This window comes from Petaurus breviceps, unplaced genomic scaffold, assembly GCF_028583685.1.
Source record: "Petaurus breviceps papuanus isolate PSGF00001 unplaced genomic scaffold, PetGlider_PUasm1.0 38, whole genome shotgun sequence".
Taxonomy (NCBI): domain Eukaryota; kingdom Metazoa; phylum Chordata; class Mammalia; order Diprotodontia; family Petauridae; genus Petaurus; species Petaurus breviceps.
The window spans coordinates 50,083,703-50,102,810 of record NW_027186304.1 but is presented as its reverse complement, the minus strand read 5'-3'; positions in this window follow the sequence as shown (position 1 = coordinate 50,102,810).

Genomic DNA, 19,108 nt, shown 5'->3' with positions numbered 1-19,108 from the left:
AGATTCAATAGCATGGAAGTCACTATATATATATCATGGATACTTTCTTCAAGAAAAATTTGAAAGATTCTAGGAATGAAAAGCACCAAATAATATTACAAAAAGTAAAGCTGGTTGCATTTTAACAGATAGGGTATGACTCATTCCAGATATGGGAGAGATTCTTGTGTCAGCAGAGCAAAGATCTAATCTACTACAAAGATAGAAGACAATAAAAACAAGACTTGGTGTGGAATTAAAACAGCTTCAACCTGATTTATTTTTGGAAAGTTCTTAATTCCAAAATAATTGAAAAAAACAACTTTTTAGGGTGTTAGTGGATTTTTTTCTCAAGGCATCTGAAGGAAGAGACATTTCAAAGCATGGAAAAAAAACATTGACGTGGGGGAGGTAAAGGACATGAAAGAATATTTATAACTATTGACTCGATACCTACTTTCCTGTCCTTATATTTTAATAATAATCTACCCATACATTGTGGCCATCCTAGATGAAGGTATTAGAATGAAACAAGCTGGCTTTCAGAAATGATATTCCACAGTAGACCACATCTTTATTGCTGTGCTATTGCACGAGAGGAATAATGAATACAAGATTTTGTTGTGCTTATATTTCATTGGGATTTGATTGGGTAAAACAAAATGTTATGTTAAAGGCTCTCCTACTAAATGTCTTCCATGAAAAAGATAAAAATTATAAAAGATAATTGTATATATAATATGTCATATATAATATATATTTTATTGTGTAATATACATATATATAATTATAAAAGAGCTAAGCATGTTCAACAGTCTTCTGATCATTATTATCAATCGAGGCATAAAATAGGATGGCCTGTGCTTGCCAAAGTGCTTGCCTCTGTCATGGAGGAGATTTGGCACCAAATCCAAATCAAGGATGTGAGGTCCTCCAGATGCTCCCAATAGCTGATGACATTTTGCCAACTGCAGCACGCACTGGAACATTGCAAAGCCTTCTAAATGAGATCCATAATCATTCGAAAGAATTTGGCTCACCTAGCCCCAAAGGAAAAACCAGGTGAATAAAGGATGTTTCTTGTTCACACAATGAACTATAGTTGGATGCATAATCTATAGAGTTGTTCCGTGTGTGTATGCATGTGTCATGTGCGTGTTTGTATGTAAAACCTTGGACAGATACTACAAATGAATGAATTTAACAAAAAATGGACCAGATGGCCTTTGGTGAATTGCAGAGTTACTTTAATAACTCTAAGCTTCTTCCTGAAATAAAGGTTCATAGCCTATCTTTTTAATTCAAGCATTTTTCCAATGATAGGGAAGGCTAAGAGTCATGGAGCATCAGAATCCCTGGAGGACCGAAGTTGAGGACCAACCAAAAGGCAATGGAAAGGCACAGATGAGGGGCATGGGAAGGCTGTGACACATTACAAGCAAAGAATCTTCCAGGAAAAAAATCTGTAAACGATGCCACTAGTGTGTGTGTGTGTGTGTGTGTGTGTGTGTGTGTGTGTAAAATCAACAATCCACTTGTCCTATTACTGTCTTTTATATGTCAAAAACTATTCACTGAGCTTTTGTCTCCTACTATCAACTGGGCTTTAACTCTTCAGAGCCATCTACTGGCTGACTATTCTCCTCAAGTTATAAAGAGAAATTCTTTCTCTAAAACGGGTAGACTGAGCTCTTTTAGTCCATATCTAAAACTAGAAACCACCACGCCCTAGACAGGGACAACCGAGTAAAAGTCAGTCAGATTTGCTAAGAGTAAAATCTATTCTTTTGATTGCTTGTGTTTACCACTGATTTCACTGTTCATTTGCAGAGACTACTATTTCACCCTGGGATGAAAAAAATTCCTTATAATACCTGTTTAACCTTTTTTAAAGATCCCATCCCTTCCCAGTACACTCATTTTGGAAAATCTATTTGAAAAAAACTCACACAGGAGCTGTGTTTAATTTATGGCTACCACGCTCAGTTCATTCCCCCAAATTTTCCCCAGACTGTTATGCAAATGAATTCAAGACCCCTTCCTAATCCATATACCTGCCTTTATTATTTTTATTTGCCAACAACTTAATTTGAAAAAAAAAAAACAAAACTTTTGCCCTGGCTGACTCCCAGTCAACACAAAAGTGATTATGTAAATGTGTTATCACTATCCTGTTTTTCCCCCAAAACAAGCATATAGATGCTAAATTTGTTCATTAGTTGAGGCTCAGATGTGCTGCATTTAGCTTTTTTTTTTTTTATTTAGCTCTGCCTCTTCAATGTATTACTGGGAAAAGCTCCTTCCTGTACTCAGAGAAGCCATCACTATTTTATATGGGCTAGAATGGCCTGAGTTCTTATCCTTAAGTAATCCCCAGCACTTTTATAGGATCAAAAAATTTAGAGTTTGGAGAAATGTGAAAGACTTTCTAAGTTAATGTTGTTCCCTTCAGCCCAATTTTAAAAATTTGGACAGCAAGTTATATGGAGGTGAAATTACCCACCACAAATGTTATGTCACTTGAAACTCACCTTCCTGTGAGGCAGATGTTGTAATTATCCCTATTTTACAGGTGAGGAAACTGAGGCAAAGAGTGGTTAGGTGACTGCTAAGGTCACACAGTTAACAAGTGTCTAAGGTAGCAAGCAACGAAGTGGGAATCAAACCCAAATGTCTGATCCCAAATCCAGGACACTTTCCACTTAGGTGCCACCATTGCCTCCTTTTTATGGATTTAGAAGCCGTTTTGAAGAACTTTTAACCTGCATGAGGTTGGTGGAACTACTAGTGACTCGCCAACACTGAGGACAGATAAGTAACCTTTATTCCTTGGCTTTGTGTTTTTGGTGTCCGGTATTCATTCCTTTAAAATTCTTCTAATCGTTGGATAAAATATTTAAAGAGCAAAAGCACAAAAATAAGGACAAAGAATCATTGACAGAATTCACGGTGTGCTTCTTTAATTTCAAATTGTCTTGAAATGGTAAATAGAATTTCTGTAAATGCCTTAACCTTTTCTACACTCCAGGCATGCCCAGTTGGCCTGTTGGTACAACACACTTTCATCGAGATCCAGAAATAGAATGAACTTGCTCCATTAAGACCAATAGCAAATCAATGCCCCTCTCAATTCTTTTCTCAATTCTCAATTCTTTCTATTTGTCTCTGTCATCTATGGAGATATGGACATGGGTTTGTTTTGTTGTTGTTTAGGAAATAACATAAATATCATTAACATTATATATTAATATGTCATAACATAGTATAACATAATTATAATATAAATATAATTCATTCTCCCTTTGGCCGGTATGGAAATGTGGTTAGCCTCCAGCCAATTCCTCTGCTTACAAAATTAACTTAATGGTTTCCTCAATCACACCAACCAATCAACAGTTGTAACCTAACCTGTGTTTCCTAAATCTCTTGTGGACTTAACAGGTTCTGTTTTGCAGTCTAGTTCTTTTGTATATTTCTTAGGTGCTTTATTAGATTGTGAGCTCTACAAAGACAAAATTTTATCGTAGAGGCCATATGTCATAAGGGAGAAAGCCCGCCCTGGATTTACTTAATGGCAGAAAGATATAGGTTCAAATTCTGACTGAGACACTTACTAGCTGCATGACCCCAGAATCTCGATTTTGTTGTCGTTCAGTAGTTTTTTAATCATGTCTGACTCTTTGTCACCCCATTTGGGGTTTTCTTGGCAAAGATACTGGAGGAGTTTGCCGTTTCCTTCTCCAACTCATTTGACAGGTGAGGAAACTGAGGCAAACAGGGTTAAGTGACTTGCCCGGGGTCACACAGCTACTAAGTGTCTGAGGCCAGATTTGAATTCAGCAAGAAGAGTTTTCCTGACTCCAGGTTCAGCAGTCTATCGGCTGCCCCAACTAGCTACCCTAGAATCTCAGTTTCCTCACCTATAAAATGGGTATAATAAGGACACCTACCCTCTCAGGTTATGGTGGGGTTCAAATGAGATTATGTGTGTAAAGTACAACACAAACCTGAACAAACTATATAGACTGTGAGTTATTTATTATTCATCATTTTATTTCCCTTGGTGCTTCACACTTATTAAGCACTATATAAGTATTGGATTGGAATGAATTAGAGCTACAGTGGAATCCAATACCTGAAAATGCACAGGTCATTTTGGGGAAGAAAGGACATCCTAACATCTTGAGAAAACCAGTCCATGTTAAGGTGCAGTAACTGGCTAAGACCAGGATGCAGGGGGAATTGTGGGAGGGGTAGGCACTGGGATACAATATCTTAGCTAAGTCTTCTCTGCTCCCCTGCTCATGCACAGGCTGCTGACTTGTACTGAGTGTACACAAGTGGGTCATTTCACTGAGCATGGAAGTGGGACCCCCCTGGGTCCCAGAGACTAGTTATTGGTGGAGCTCCATTAAAATGGCACCTGCTGAGGTAGTACAGGCATCAAACACCCTTGCACAGAGCTTCCCCTGGCTTCCCACGACTAGTGAGGCCCTAGGTCACTGTACGTGTCTTAAGAGAGTCTTCAGCTGCTTGGTCTTTCCCATATCTCCATCTACACTCCAATGATCTTATTAAAGTACAGGAGGCCCAGGCCATTCATGATTGGGATGTCACACCTATAGACCCTTAGTTTTTACTGAGCACCACTTGTACAGCTAAGGAACTAGGGAATGGTGGGCAGCTGCAAAGGTGAAGCTGCCTGTCTAAATGTGGCGGGGGAGAAGGGAGAGAGGAGAGAGAGGGAGGGAAGGGGGAAGGGGAGAAAGGAGGAGCGGAAAGGGAATTAAGAGCAAGGGAAGAAGGAGGGAAAGGATAGGAGGAGGGAAAGGGGGAAGAGGGGAAGGAAAGGGGGAAAAGGAGGGAAGGAAAGGGGAAAGGAGGAAGGAAAAGGGGGAAGGAAAAGGGAAAGGGGGAGTAAAGGGGGAAGGAAAGGGGGGAAGAAAAAGGGAGAAGGAAAGGGGGGAAGGATGGGAAAGGGAGGTAGGAAAAGGGAAAGGGGGAGTAAAGGGAGAGGGGGAAGGAAAGGGGGGAAGAGAAAGAGGACAGAGAGAATGGACAGAGAAAGGATGAGAGGACTTTAGAGCCCTAGGACTAGAGCCTTGAGACACAACTTTGTTACTTACTACTTTGTCACCTTGGGGAAATACCTTATCCTCTCTAATCCTCCATTTCATGCTCAGTAAAATGGAGACAAACTAGCTAGCTTTTAAGGTCCCCTTCAACTCTGAACCTTTGGTGTGTTACTACCCAAGTGATTCAGCACATTTTATTCCCTGGCAGATTAGGTGAGGCTTACCCCTACCCACCACCTCAATCCTAGCCCACAAACCTATTTTCCATGCTTCCTACTAATTGGAATTACTTGGGTTAAACAGCTCCTCTTTCCACAAGACCTACTTCTAGGAGGAACAGGCTGCCTTGACACATTGTTTTAATCAGATGATATATGATAATGGAAAGCACACTGGAAAGATAAAGAGAGGCAGAGAGAAGCTGGGTTCGAATTCTTGCCCTGATGCTTACTGTATAACCTTGGGCAAGTCCCTTCACCTTCTTCTGTAAAATGAGGACATTGGGATTGATGGTCTCTGAGATTTCTCCTAGATCTATGATCTCCTTATATTTAGGAGTGGACTGAGTATACACCGAACATCTGGACTGCTGGGAAAAGGGAAGGGACATTTTTGGAGATGAAAAGGACCTGTTGGAGACAGGAAATCCTGAGTTCAAATTCAGCCTCAAATACTTACTATCTGTTTGAATGTGGACAAGTCACTTAACCTCTGCCTGGCTCAGTTTCCTCATCTTCAAAACAGAGATAATCATAGTATCTAACTCTCAGGGTCATTGTAAGGATCAAATGAAATATTTATTAAGTACTTTGTAAATTTTAAAGTGTTCTATAAATGATAGCTATTATAATAATTATTATTAACAATAATAATAGAAGCAATTTTAGGTGAGATAAGACTAGTACTTAGGTATGGGACTATGGGATGAGAGTGATGTAGTAGCTGGGCAAAGGAGTTTCCAAAAGGAGATTTGAAGGTGAAAAATACAATTGTAAACCTTTCCCTTCCATTCAACTTCTACAGAAAGTGACAAAGTGATGGAAAAGCAGAGGTGCAGGATTAATGGAATATGAAGATCTTCCCTGTCCGTTAATAGGCCTGTGTGACCACGTGTTCCCTTTTTCCCATGAAACAAGGGCTCTGTTCCCAGGTCTAAAGGTACATTGATGTTTCAGAAACAGATGTCTTGCTGCTCTGAACCCCAGCCCAGTTCACAGCTGTGATACATTCCAGGATGAGTCACACAGAGACCATCAGGTGCCTTGGGGCAGGAAGTTGCCTAAGGGGAAGCTTGCTTACAGGGAGGCTTGCTGGCAGGAAGGCTTTCACACCTTTTGGTACTTAGCCAATTAGGCACTGAGTCTTGAGGGTTGTGTGCCTTCTGGCTCTGAGTCTACTAGTCAAAAGTATATGTATGTATGTATGTATGTGTATATATATATATATATGTATACATATATGTGTGTGTATATATATATAGTGTGTGTGTGTATATATGTGTGTGTATGTGTATATGTGTGTGTGTGTGTGTGTGTGTATGAGATGAGGTTTCACTTTGGGGCTCACTCATGGGAAGAATGCTTTGCCTGAGAACTCTATTTCCAGACAAGACCCTGGGTAGCCATTGTGAAAGGGCCTCCAGTTTTTGTGAACCCAGATATTGGTGCTCCCTGGTCTGGTGATGTGTATGAATAGTTCCATTAGTCTGTTAAGACAGATGGAGCCTTGGTGATTGGATCTCTCTTGAGTACTTATATATTTTTCTGATCTTTCTGCACTATTTAATTAAAGTAAGGTCATTAACCCCTTTCAAGCTGTCTTTCAAAAAGCAGATCAAAGAACCTGTGCTAGCAGCCCTTCTGTGTGCTGGTGTTTATTGTTCTTACACTTCTATAGCAGCTTCAAGTATCATTAACAATACAAGAGAGAACTCAAAATCATACTGGTTTTTTGTTGTTTTCTACCTTAATTTAACTGTAAACCTCCTAGCTGTTGTTCTGTCTATTCCTGTCCCTGCCCCTGGAGGGAATAGCAGCGTTTTGCCATCCAAGGGGCAGAAGGAGGTAAAGGAAGGGCTCTGAGTGGCTGTGCTGTAGATACCTTCCAGATGGAACTCTAAGGGTTTGGTCCTTGTCTAATGACCAACAAGTTGATACATTCCTGGAGGAACTGGATCATAGCAATACTTACATATTCACCATTATAAATAAGACAAACAGACATAAAGATTCCTGAGCTAATGAAAGTTCAGTTCACAAGTTCTACTTAGAGAAACTAATAAAAGAGTTAGTAGAATTGTTTCAATCTATGATCAAAGATAAGAACCATCATTCCATGGGATACTTGGGTATCTCACCATATGCATCAGCAAAACAACCAGCTCACAGAAAATTGCAGTTTATTCTCCAACATGTGTAACATTTCTGAACTGCTAACCCAATATTTAGTAGATGTTATAACTATGTTATAACTCACAATGTTATAAACATAAATTCGAATATTTACCCAACTTCTCTCCAAAATATTTTTTATTCAGTGCCAAACCAGTGGGTAAAAACAAACAGGAAGCACAGCAGGTTAGAATTCAGAACAGGATTCTAGAATCCACTTTGTGAGAACAAATTAGTCTGAGTTCAGCTTCCTCATTTGTAAAATGAGGCTAATAATGATGGAAAAGTACATTGTGGACAGTAACAGTTACACTGTGTGATGACTGACTTTGATAGACTTAGCCCTTCTCAGCAATGCAAGGATCTAGGACAACTCCAAAAGACTCAGGATGGAAAATGCTGCCCACATCCAGAGAAAGAGCTATGGAGTCTGAATGCAGAGTGAAATAGACTACCTGCTCTCTCTCTTTTCTTTGTTTTTTCTTTCTTGTGCTTCCTCCCATTGGTTCTAATTCTTCTTTACAATGTAACTAATGTGAAAATGTTTGATAAGAATGTATATGGAGAGCCTTTACCAGATTGCACTCTGTCTTGGGGAGGGGGAGGGAGGCAGAGAAAATTGAAAACTCAAAAGCTCATGGAAGTAAATGTTGAAAACTAAAAATTAAAGCAAATTAATTTAAAGAAAAAAAATGGTTAGAACCAAGATCAAAATCAATTCCAGATGAGTATAAAGAATAAAAATAAGAAGCTAAAACAAATGATTGAGGCAACTGCAAGTTGACTTATTTAAATAAACTGTGACTGGAAGTGGCTAAACGAACAGATATGTGTGTATGAAATCTATAAATTTCTTATATGTGTGTATGTATTTATAAAATCTTTTTTTTTTGCTTTTTGGAGGGAGTAAGGTAGGACAATTGTAATTAAGTGACTTGCCCAAGGTCACATGGCTAGTTTTTTGTGTTAAGTGTCTGAGGCTGGATTTGAACTCAGGTCCTCCTGACTCCAGGGCCAGTGCTCTATTCACTGAGCCACCTAGCCATCCCCATAAAATAATTTTTCTGAGGAAGTGTAACTTATATAAATCAATAGTCACAATGAGAATAAAAGAAGCCAAAAATTTCATTGGCCAGAAAAGCACTTGATTTCCTTGCCAAGAAAAGAAACATGGCAGCCAAAAACATTGTTTCAAAATATAAACTCATCTGTAAATTTTACAAGGGAGGATAGAGGAAGATTATGAGCAATATTGCTTCATAAAACCATGAGAAGCAGTTGAAAGGAAAACAAGGTCATGTAAACTTGATAAAAGATATAGCTAATGTATGGCAATATCTCATGGTAATCCATGAGATCATTTCAGTACTATGAGAATGCAGAGCCCTGCCATGAAGAACTGTGGTGTCAAGTATCCAAGGACATTGGGATTTGGCAGAAAAAGATTTGGGGAGATCCTTGTACTTATAGTAGGCAAGACTGAAAACATATTCTAGTTATTGTTCTATCCATTCCTGTCCCTGCCCCTGGAGAGAATAGTGTTGTCTTGCCATTCAAGGTGCAGAAGGAAGGAGGTAAAGGAAGGCCTCCTAGGAGCTGTGTTGTAGATGCTTTTCAGATGTACCATGCATACCATGTCTTTGAGACACTAGAATTTTGAGTGGTGATGTGCTGACTAAGCAATCTATTTAAAAGGGTTGAATCATTCTTTAAATTTAATTAAATGTTACCAAAAAAGAATAAATGAAATGAAGACAACCAACAGAAGAAAAATAGAAAAAAACAGTCAAGAAATTTTTAACAAACACTTTTTTCCATCAGTGACGAAAGATTCATCACAATTATATTTTAACATAATGTTCACTGTGTGATGCATGGAAAAGTAGAAATAGCACTAATGAAAACAAAACTGGGAAGGGAAGCTGGAATAGACCAAATATTGAAAGATGTCCATCTTGTAGGGGACACAATTTTGAGGGCATTCCTAAAAGATCTGAAAGAGGAAAGGATAGTTGATGTTTGAAATAAACCATAGACCTCACTATTATCAAAATAGGTGGCCTACTCTAGGAAATGCTAATAAATATAGATACATATATTCACTTTACTGTCTCTACAAAATCACCATGAGAATAATCTGTACATGTATTGAGGGCATATTGATGAAAGCATGAGAAGGACATAGGCAGACATTCAAAAATAATAATGTGCAGCAGACCACAACTTTATTATCACACAGCTGATTGAAAGGTTCAGAGAATTCAAGATCTCACTGTACTTCAATCAGTTAAAATTTTTTTTTTAATTGACAAAGTCAAAATTCCTTCTAAAAAGCTCTTTTCTAATAAAATGTCACTCAAGCACCTGTTGAAATCCCACCAGATTCTTTGAAGTATGTAACAAGACAAAGAACTCTGACCACACTCTTGGTTATAAATATTACATAAGGCATAAAATAGGAAGACATTTGTTTGCCAAATGTGTTTGCCACTATTTTGTAGGCTGTCTAGTCTAGAGTCCCAATAAAAGAGGATTTCCCTATTGATAGTTGAAGTCTAAAGACTTTAACAATGAAGACTTTGTATTCATATGATCAACTTTGCAGAGATTCCTGAGCAAAATCCATAATCACTCAAAAGAATCTGGCCTATTGCTGTTTAGTCCTTTCAGTCATGTTCAACTCATTGTGACCGCATTTGGGGTTTTCTTGGCAAACCTACTGGAGTGGTTTGCCATTTCCTTCTCCAGTTCATTTTTACAAAAAAGGAAACTTAGACAAACAGAATCAAGTGACTTGTTCAGGGTCACACAGCTAGTGAATGTCTAAGGCCAGATTCCAATTCAGGTCTCCCTGACTGCAAGCCTGATGCTCTAACCACTGTACCACTAAGCTGCCTAATATGTTTCCACACAGGAAAAATCAAGTAAATGAAGAATTTCTATTGTCCAGTGTCCAGGGGTGGGGAACCTGTAGCCTCAAGGCCACATGTGGGCCTCTAAGTCCTTAAGGGCAGCCCTTTGACTAAAACCAAGCTTAACAGAACAAACCCCCTTAATAAAATGATTTGTTCCGTGAAGTTTGGACTCAGTCAAACTACTATACCTGAGGACCTAGAAGGCTACGTGTGACTTTGAGGCCACAGGTTCCCCACCCGTGGTTCAGACTATGACATGCAGTTTGATAGACTGCACATAGAATCCCTTTAAGGTAGGTATTTATTTTGTGAAATGATACGTGTTACAGTGAAGGTTCTTTGCTTCTAATGGAAAGCAGCAAACAAGGGATGTGGTTGTTACTCCAAGATGCAAAATCTGACTGAATAACATCTAGTGACAAAATATTGTCACCCTATTTGCTATTGGGCCCAAGCTGAAAGATATATGCAAAGAGGAGGGGAGGGAGAACATTTCAGATGAAGAGCAAAGGAGTCAGAGCAAGAATGGATTTGACACGGCTTTGTTATTTTGGACCTGAGCTAAAATTTGGTCTCAGACATTAGCTGTGTGACCCTGAGCAAGATATTTAACCCTGTTTGCCTCAGTTTCCTTATCTGTAAAATGAGCTGGAGAAGGAAATGGCAAACCACTGCAGTTTCTCTGCCAAGAAAACCCTGAAGAGAGTCACAGAGAGTTGGACAGAAGCAAAAACAACCAAATAACAAGAACAATAGCTACTTTAGAGTGACTCTGCCTAAGTTATTCAATTCAGCACACATTTATCAAGGGCCTAGAAACTGCCTTAGCCAGAAAAGGCACTGCGCTAAGTGCTCATGACATAAACAAAAATGAAAATAGTTTCTGTCCTCAAGGAGCTTATACTCTATTGGGAGGGTACAACATAAACAGGCAAGTAAATAAAAGGTTATATGAAGAGAGAGAAAGCAAAAAAAGTAAAAGGGGGCTTCTCAAAGGAGATTTCATCCTGAGTGGAGCTTTGAAAAGGGACATACAAAGGCATAGAGACAGGAGGTAGAACATCAGGTTTGCGGACAATATGCTTATTAGGTACCTCAGATAAGATCATCTATGTTAAGCACTTTGCAAATCTTAATACACTATATAAATATCATCTGTGTGAACTTAAGTAAAGGATAGAAATAAAATAAAGGCAGATTTTCTCAATAAAGAGACAAAGCCCTCTGCTAAGAGAAGGGTGAGAGAATATGGTATAAAGGATATGGGTGAGTAAAGAAGTAGGAACAACCACTATGTGGTATGTGATCAGGGTTGTGCTAGTAAAATATTTATCAGTCAGTTCTGGGGTGGGGGTGGGGGCTAATCAGCACAAAAATTTTCTCCATCATTTTCTTAACTCTATGTAATCAGCAAAACAATCAATCAAGCCTTGATTTGTACCATTTGCTGATTTTCAAAGTATAAATGTTAAAATTCATAATTGGCTCTCTTGAACCTGTTTAAGATAGCTTCCAGCACACTCCTGAATGTGATAGAGAGTCAATTGGGGAACAGTGAGAGAGGCGACAAGGGTAGATTTCTGGAAAGACCTGAGTTTGAATCCTATCCAAACAATTACTAGAGGGGTGACCAGGGTCACTTAACCTCTGTGGACTTAACTCTTCTCATCTGCAAAATGAAGGTGTTGGGCTCAATAACCTCGAGAGCTCCTTTCAGATCTAACTATTCCAATGTAATTTAAGACCTAATTATTCTATGATCCTATGAAAGGATTCCCATATAACAATGGGGACCAGCTTGAGCTTACATGAGTAGTAATTGAATAGAAATGGATGATGGTGGTAACTCTAGGTGGTAACTCTAACTGACAAGATGTGAAAATTAGTAAGACAAGGGAATCCAGAATTCAAGGATAGAAGAATCTATACAGTTAAACTAGTCAATAATTGGGTCAAGACTAGAAATTGAGCAAAGTGAAGCCAGTGCCAGAATGAAAGACTAGGAGAATTGAGAATGGAGGATGCAAGAACCATTAGGAAGGGGGTGGCTAGGTGGCACGGTGAATAGAGCACTGGGCCAGGAGTCAGGAGGAGCTGAGCTCAAATCCAGCCTCAGACACTTAACACTTGCTAGCCATGTGACCTTGGGCAAGTCACTTAATCCCAATTGCCCTGCCCTCCCCCCTCCAAAAAGAAAAAAAAAACATTATGAAGTAGTGGAAAGGAGCAGGAATGGATTCAGAAATGACCTGGGTTCAGATCTTGCCCTTTTTATCTGTGTGGCCATGGTCACTTAACCTCTCTGAGTCTCAATCTTTTCATCTGGAAAGGCAGGGATAGAGATTGGACCTGTGATTTCACTGGTGCAGGGAACTCCTGGATACGGAAACTCCTTTGTCCAAGGTATATTGGCACTTTCTCTGCCATTTATAGTCTTAAAGAGTTGCCTAGAACACTGAAATGTCAAGTGACTTGCCCAGCCAAGTTGTGATTTGAACCCAGGTCTCCCTGGCTTCCCAGTGAGCGCTCTCTCTCTCTCTCTCTCTCTCTCTCTCTCTCTCTCTCTCTCTCTCTCTCTCTCTCTCTCTCTCTCTCTCTCTCTCTTTCTCTCTCTCTCTGTCTCTGTCTCTCTCTCCCCTATACTATCCTGCCTCTTTTTTATCTATAAAACAGGACCATGATGCCTAGAACACTTGCCTATTAGGTACGTCAGATAAGATCATATATGTTAAGCACTTTGCAAACCTTAATACAGTATATAAACATCATGTGTGTGAACTTAGGCAGCTTTTAAATTTTGGGGGTCTCTTTTTCCTCGCATATAAAAGGAAAGTTGGCCTATAAGCCCTCTGAGGTCCCTTCCCATCCTAGATCTATGATCCTATATTCCTATGAATGAGGCAGAGGGAACAATGGAAGCATAGGTAGTTATGGTTAAAGAAGAGATATTTCAGAGCTCAAGATCATGAACATATCACTTGCAGATAATGGTGAGATAAAAGATATGTAGATGGCTAAGGTGGAGTGGAGATGACTAATGGAATGGAAGGTCAGGACATTTGAGGGTATGCATATACTGAAACATCAAATATGAGGGAAAACATTGATGTGGAGAGAAACACTGAAAGTCAAGGCTTGAACTCCTTGAAAAAGAATGGAGAACAACACGGAAGCTGGTAAATGACTACAATATTGATCAGAACAAGGTAGATGGAGTGAGCTGGACAGAGAGACTGCCAAGAGATGCAGCAGAGGAGTGGGGAGCAAGGACTGTATCTACTCTTCCTTCTAGATTGGTGCATTGGGTGACATGAGAGAGGGAGCACCAAGTTCTAAGAGGAAGGCTAAGTTAGAGCATCCTCTAAGGGAAGCACACAAAGGTCAAAAGAGGGTGAGAGGAAGGGTTCAAGAATGTAGGGCAGTTTGTTACTGACAGGAGAATTCTGGAGGACAAAATGCAGAGATAGAAGAGGAATATAGAGACCGAAATGGGGAGGGCTGAGGAAAGAAGGAAGGAAGGAACCAAGTACTTAAGTGCCTACTGTGTAACAAGAGCTTTACAAGTATTATCTCGTGTTATTCTTACCCAGCCTTAGAAGGTGAGTTATTATTGCCATTTTATAGTTTAGGAAAGCTGAGCAGACAGCTAATTAAGCAATTTGCCCAGACTCACATGGCTAGTAAATATCTGAAGCCAAATTTGAACTCAGGTCTTCCTGACTCCAGGTCTGGTGCCTCTTGAGGTAGATGGGTCTGGGGCTAGGGCTGGGGCTGAGGAGAGATATCAAAAGGGGTTTTCATGTTGTCAAATGTTAATTCAGAGTTTGCTAGTCATAGGATAGGAGAACTACTAATTGACTAGATCTAGCTGCTCCAGGGTCCAGAAGACTACATTTATCTTTCCAAATGCCAGAAGAGAAGGGGTTAATCCTTCAGGAGGCTCAGCAGAGAGACCAGATTGAACTAGGCTCCAGTTCAAATTCAATGGTTCTATGATCTTCGTTTCATCTCCTGAGTACTTGGTTACTTTATTGACTCTAATATCCCTTTCCATTCTCCTTTTCCAAAAAACACTGTTAGGAATGCTCTTTCAAAATATAGACGTATTGGATGTTTCATTTTAGCAACTGGCATATATTTGTTTGTAATGGAGATTATAATATTAAAACATTATAACCAGCCATTTAAAGAAGCAAATATTCAAAATGTTAACTATCACTTACATGCCTTGTTTCTACACTTACTCTTCATTCTGTCTGTTTTTCAGACAAATAAGAATTTAGATTTTGAAGGGCAGGAACATTGTAGGCGGTGCACTAGAGTCAGCAAGAGCTGAGTTTAAATCCTGCTGCTGACACTTGATAACTGTATGGTGCTGGTCAAATCATTTAACTACTCTGAGACTTAAGTTTTCTCATCTGTGAAAAGAGGTTTATCTATGATGTGTACTGTGGTAGGTTTAGGGCTAGGTAGGGATACAAAGTCAAAAGTGAAAAGTCCTTACCCTCAAGGAGCTTGCATTCTTTTGGAAGAGATGACACATATGCATATAGACACAAGCACAATATACATAATAGAAATGTAAAGTAATTGGGGAAGGCACTACCAGATGGGGAAAGCAGAGACTATTCATGAAGGTGATACTTAAGTGGAAGATTGAGGAAAACAAGCAAGTCTAGGACAAGAAGAGAGAGAGGGAGTACTTTTTGGGTATAGAGGCAGCTGACCTCATTGATTTGTTGGGAAGATCAAATAAGATGATGTTTGCAAAGCACTTTGCAAATTTTAACATCCTATATAATGAGACATTATTCTTATTAGTGAATGTCTGCCTCAAACATATCTTATAACCTTGACATGATTACATGTATAAGTGATTAAACTTGTCTCATTCATGTCTCTAAAATCTTCATACCTCAGTGACATTTTCAGTTTCCTCAAAACATCTAACAATCTATAGATACATTAAACAGGATTCTGACATTTTAAATTGCTAGTCCCTCCCCTTCCTGTATTTCAATTACTGTAATTGTAAGTCATATCACTAACACCAAGTGGAGTTCTCACCACACAAAGGTTTAAATGAGCACATTTCTACTTAATGTCTTACCAACAATTAAGTTGTGCATAGGCTTTATTGGAATACATTATATCTCTGATTTTCCCAAGAAACAACTCCTGGCTTCTCTTCCCTGTAGGGTAAGAATTCCCTGATGCTCTCATTGGTGTCAGCCATGAATAGTTTTACAGCCTCTCCAGTGGGCTCCATGCTCTGGCATTTTTCATTGTCCTGGGAAACATTTATTAGATTCAGGGAGCTTATTAAGTATGGTATAAAGCACGGAAAAGATTTAGTCCCTTCCCAGTGCCCTCTCAATCTAAATAGCACCAGAGACCAAATAAAAATAGTAAGTGGCTAAAATTGGTTTCAATTTTCTTCATTTCTTTTTAAGATTATGATGTCATTTTTCAAAGAGCATGTCCAGCTGCTTCATTCTAAGGAGAGCCTGTGGTCATATAAGATTAGAGAATGTTTCGCCAAAGAAATGAGTTTTGAGCAAGACCCAGTGAAGCAAGATTTGGGCCATACATCAGGAGCAATGCTGAAATAGTGCCCCGAATAAAAGAGCTGAACTGCCAGGTCTTTAGGCAGCAGGGCCTAGCAGATAAAACTTGGAATTGGGAGCCAAGAAATGTGAAGCCCTGGTTCTTGCTCTCCCTACCGACTCTGTCTATGACCTTAGGCAGATCATTTCACCTCTGTGCTTTGGTTTTCTCAAGTGTGAAAGGGCATATATTTATTTGTCTAACCTTCCCCCTCCCCTGAGAGATGTAAATGCATGGGATAGGATATATGCAAAGGACTTTAAGATTCTTGGAGAAGAAAAGGATTGTATGCTTAGGAGGCTACAATTTGAGACTGAGAGCTGGAAGAGACTGAAGAAATCACCTCGTCTGAATGTCTTACCTGACAGATGGGGGATTTAAGGCCTAGTTAAGTTTTATCCCTACTCAAGGTTGTTGGGATTGATTTCTCTTCCCCACCAATCCCCTCTTTGGTTTAGGTTCCCCACCCCTTGTAGGGGTTCTTAACCTGAATAGATTTCAAGGCATCTATGAACTTGGATTTGAAAAAAAAATACAGCTTTATTATAATACAATTGACTTCCTTTGTCATTCAGAGTCTTTTATTTTATGCCTTTAAAAACATTCTGAAAGGGGGTCCCATAGACCTCAGCAGACTGTCAAAGGGGTCCATGACACACCCAAAAGAAGGTTAAAGCCCCCCTGGCAAGAGTGATGTAGGGGCAGCTAGGGGGCACAGTAAATAGAGCGCCAGCCTGGAGTCAGAGGGACCTGAGTTCAAATCTGGCCTCAGACACTTGACACACTTACTGTGTGACCTTGGGCAAGTCACTTAACCCCAATTGCCTTGCCTTCCCCCCTGTAAAAAAAAAGAAAGAAAGAAAGAGTGTGATGTAAACCTTCAAGCTTGCCTCTTCCCTCTCTGACCAGAGTTTAGAAAAGTATAAAAAGGTGACAATCCTCTTTTTAATCCTGATCTCAATTCTCTCAACCTGGGAAGAAACAGCAATGTTAATGGAACATACTAAGCTCAATGTTAGACACTAGCAATTAAAAGAGATACAACACAGCTAAGCGGTACAATGGATAGAGCCAGGGCCCTGGAGTCAAGAAGGCCTGGGTTTGAATTTGACCTCTGAAACGTAATAGCTGTGTGACCCTGGGTAAGTCTCTTAACCCTATTTGCCTCAGTTTCTTCATCTGTAAATGAGCTGGAGAGGAAAATGGCAAACCAGTACAGTATCTCTGCCAAGAAAACCCCAAGAGGGGTCACAAAGAATTGGACATGACTGAAAAATGGCTGAACAACAACAATAATGACAACACAGAACCTGCTCACCAAATGCTTGGGTTCTAATGAAGGAGAGTTACAAGTACATAAATAATGATGCTGTGAGGGAGAGGGAGATAAAGTCAAAGGACAGGTCTGAGCAACATTCCAGGAGAGATTCAAGAAAGAGAGCACTTGGGCATGGGGTGTGCTGTGAGTGTAAGGGAAGACTTCCTGGAAGGGGTGATCCAACTGAGCTGGCCCCAGGCATAAGGGAGGCATTGCAAGGGAGGTGGAGGCAGAGGGGAGAGAGCGCTTTGGGCAGAGCGGAAAGGATGTGAGTGACTGCACACAGATAGGACAGGGCAGAGCGAGCGAGAGGTGCACAGAGTAATGTGATTTAGCTTGGAAATCAATCATGTGAAAGGGAATAATATGAAATTTATCAATCAACAAACAATCCCAAAGCTTATAGTATGTTCCAGGCAGTGTGCTGGGCAATGCAGATGCCTGGACAAAAGTAAAACAGTGCTTACCCTCTGGGAGCTCACTTTCTATCAGGGCAGGTAAGTGCACATAGCTCTGTATTATATGTGTGTACATGTGTGTATATGCATGTATATATGTGTGTCTCTGTGTGTACATGTCTGTGCATGTGTGTACACCCATGTATGTGTCTGTATGTATACGTGCATTATATATGTATATACAGATACATATATAATACAAATATATGCAGACTATATCTGGAACACATGCAAAATCAATACAATTTAGGGAGAGAAAGCTCTGGGGGGAGCTGGGGATGAAGAGGGATGAAAGGTCTCCTGCGGAAGATACAGCCTGAACTGAGTCATAAAGGAGGTGAGGCATCCTAAGAGATAGAAATGAAGAGAGAACACATTCTAGGAACAGCATCAGCCAGGGCAAAGGTATGGTGATGGGAAATGGAGGAAGATGAGGTACCTCTGGGCCATAAAATGCAGGGAGTAACATGTAGGAAAAGTGGAGGGGTAAGAAGGGACCCGGCTGTGAAGAGCCTTAATTGCCAGAGTTTATATTTGATCCTATGGGAGACAGGGCCAGAGTTAGCTAGGTGGCACAGTAGATAGAATACTGTGTCTTGGGATCAGGAAATCTGGCCTCAGATACTTACTAGCTGTGACCCTGGACAAGTCACTTAACCTTCTTTGCTTCAGTTTCCTCATCTGTAAAATGAGCTGGAGAAGGAAATGACAAACCACTCTGGTATATTTGCCAAGAAAACCCCAAAATGGGACCATGAAGAGTCCTACAAGATTGAAATGACTGAACTAGGAAGTAAAGCTCAATAGGGAAGGGGAAAAGCATTTATTAAAAACCTGCCATCTATCAGGCACTTGATCCTTACAACAATGCTGGGAGATAGATACTATTATTATCCTTATTATACAGAGTTAAGGGACTTATCCAGGAGCACACTAGTGAGAATCTGGGGCTGAATTTTGAACTAGGTCTTCCAGGCTGAGTCTACTACTGAGTCCATGAGTTGCCTAGCTACTAAGAGGAGGATGAAGATATAAAGGGCTTCGGTGTAGGGAAATCATCCATGACCTTGGAGAGAGTCGCTTCATGAGAATGCTAGGAGACAGAAGGTGCTCAGGTAATGGAAAGGGGGCAAAAACTAAGCGAATTATATGCATGTGAAGAAAGAGAAAACACGAGTTTGTTGTTGAAAGGGAAGAGAGACAACAAACATTAGCGGGAGTAGTGAAGTGCTAGGGAAGGTGTTTATTGTTTTTCGGTTTGGAGTAGGTCAGGTCTGAGCATATTTGTAGGCTGAGAAGGAAGACTCAGTAGAAGAACCATAAGATTTAGGACCTCACAAATAACAGAGAAGAACCTGCTCATTTA